Here is a 2736-nt window from a genome sequence, read left to right as displayed (position 1 = left end):
CTGCTCACTGCAACCTCTGCCTCCCGGGTGCAAGCAATTCTCCTGCCTCAGCCTCCTGAGTAGCTGGGGTTACAGGCATGCGCCACCACGTCTGGATAATTTTTTTTGTATTTTTAGTGGAGACGGGATTTCCGGATGTTGGTCAAGTTGGTCTTGAACTCCTGACCTCGTGATTCACCCACCTCAGCCTCCCAAAGTGAAGTTGTTCTTGATTCTTTGGGGCCCTACAGTATCCATTGAATGAAACATAGTCATACTGGCTGTGTCTTCAATAAAATCATCTGACTCTGAAGGCCTGGGCAGATGGAATTGCTGTTCAGAGGAGATATACAGGGAAATGGTCTTGGTAGACTCACTAAAAGGACATGAACCAACCTCTGTGTAGCTTGTGACTGGAGCTGTCACCATTATTTTCATCTGTTTCTCCTTTTGCCTTGAATGTAGCTGTTCAGTTTTATAAAGCCTATCTGGATGGCTGAACCCCTGTTCATAGACTCAACAGAAGTGCTGACTCACTTAACTGTTCATACTGTCAGATCCCATGACTTCAGAACTGGGGGTTTGCCTCCTCTGGGGCCTTCCAGCCCAGGGTCCATAGCTTGAACCACCATGAAGGGTTGACATCTGGGCCCACCTGCCACCAGGCCAATCAAGCTGTGCCACCAGTTTTGATTTTTGATGCATGTAAATGTTCTACAGGTTCAAAACATGAAATTATGCCCAAAATAAAAACATAGAATACAAACAGAAACAAATGAGCCTGAAAGTGTTCTTGCTGGATATTTTTGTATTAAACCCTAAATAAACAGAAGAATCTAGTATATGGGACATCCTTCAGGACAACCGACCTGGCCTATTTAAAGGATTCAAAGTCACAAAGGACAGAGTGAGTCTGCTGAGGGAAAGAGGAGCATTCTAAGGATACTACAGAGACATAACAATTACAGTGTGTGAACCTTTATTGGATCCTATAGAAAATGGGAAAAATCATCTTTATAAAACATTTTGGAAAAATGGGGAAATTTGGTATTTAGCATGGACTACATATTTAGCATGGACTACATACTGTGTAGTATTACATAAGCAGTATTGATTTCTTAGATAGGGTGATGGCTCCTTGTTTGTTGGAAGATGTTCCTGGTTTTGCCAGATGCATACTGAAGTTTTTAGAGGTGAGGTGTCACCATGGTTGAAATATACTTTCAGATGATTTGACAAAAAAGAAATATGTGTCTATCCATAAAAAGAGATAGAGGAAACTTGGAAATTTTTAACAGTAAATCTAATTGTGGGATACACTGGTGTTAATTGTACGCCTCTTTTAACTTTTCTATAGGTTTGAAAATTTTTCAAATTAGAAGAGATTTTAAAGTCAATTTATTCACTTTTCTAATCTTCCTTCTGATGAACACTCTCCATCAGGTTAGGTACTTTGTGGGATTCATTTTTCTCTGGTATTTTACTCATTTTTTCTATAGCTATTGACCTACTTATGTATTATATTTCTCTGATCAATTTTGCTGATTTTTATTCTTAGGAGATCATCCATGTCATCCATATTTTCAAATTATTTAGCACTCTACATATTAAAGAGCACATATATATAGAGTATTGTTTAAGTTATGGACTTCTCACCCAAATATGTTTCCACTTTCTTTCATATTTAATTCATTTGATTTTCAATTTCTCATATGGAAGCATATAGGATAACTATAGAAACAGTCACAAGCAATATAGGCCAATATATTCGGCCCTTAGAGCCAGTTAACTTGCCAAATGCTCGCTAGATTTGAAGGCAACAGTAGCAGCTAGCTAGGGAAAAGTGCTGGTCATAGATAAATATGGGATTGATACTAGGGAAAGTGTGGTCCTTTATCATTAATCATTAAATATGCTCATGTATACATATGATTTTAACCTCTTTTGCTCCTACATGCCTTCCTCTGTCTTATTTTTGAAAGGACAGGGTACAGTCACAGCCACACAAGTTGGTACCGGGCCAGTGATACCGCTGGGATACCTGGCAGATGCAAAGTGCAGACTCACAGTGGGGCAAGATTTCCTCAAATGCAAGACATTCTCCTATGTATGGGATGGCATTTGGAAGATTATTTTCTAATTGTGTTTCTTCACTCTAAGTGCCTTCTCCGTAATGTCAATACTGAAGGCTTGCTACCTGAGTTACAAAGAGTTACAAAGAAATTAAAGAAAATGTTTCATACTTCCTAGTCTTAAAATATTAAAATCTAAAATCTGGAAATAACGTAAGAACAGAAATCCAAATACTGCATGTTCTCACTTGCAAGTGGGAGCTAAACTTTGAGAACTTATGAACACAAAGGGGGAACAACAGACACTGGGGTCTACTTGAGGGTGGAGTGTGGGAGGGGGGAGAAAAGATAACTATTGGGTACTGAGCTTAATTCCTGGGTTATGAAATATGTACAACCAATCCCCATGATATGAGCTCACCTCTATAACAAACCTTCATGTGTACCCCTAAACCTAAAATAAAAGTTAATAAATAAATAAATAAAACCTGGGAAAATACTAACTAATATATACTTTGAGGACAGCTTATGCCTCTGAAAAATGATATAAAATATTTCACCCCAAAAATATTCACTTAAAAGTTTAATAATCTAAATATGATTCCCAAAAATCATATCAATATTTTTGGAGAGTTTGGAAAGCTGAATTGTTATAAGAAGCAGACGTTTCTTCTATGTTTTCCCT

At 37.8% G+C, this 2736-nt stretch overlaps 1 pseudogene; it reads right to left on the bottom strand.

The window, feature by feature from the left end:
* LOC105516859 overlaps window positions 1–2736 on the bottom strand; it is a 32455-nt pseudogene that overhangs the window by 279 nt on the left and 29440 nt on the right.

This window comes from Colobus angolensis, unplaced genomic scaffold (genome assembly GCF_000951035.1).
Source record: "Colobus angolensis palliatus isolate OR3802 unplaced genomic scaffold, Cang.pa_1.0 Scaffold292, whole genome shotgun sequence".
NCBI lineage: Eukaryota > Metazoa > Chordata > Mammalia > Primates > Cercopithecidae > Colobus > Colobus angolensis.
Note: the sequence above shows the minus strand (reverse complement) of the source record. Positions and strands in the feature narration are given on the sequence as shown.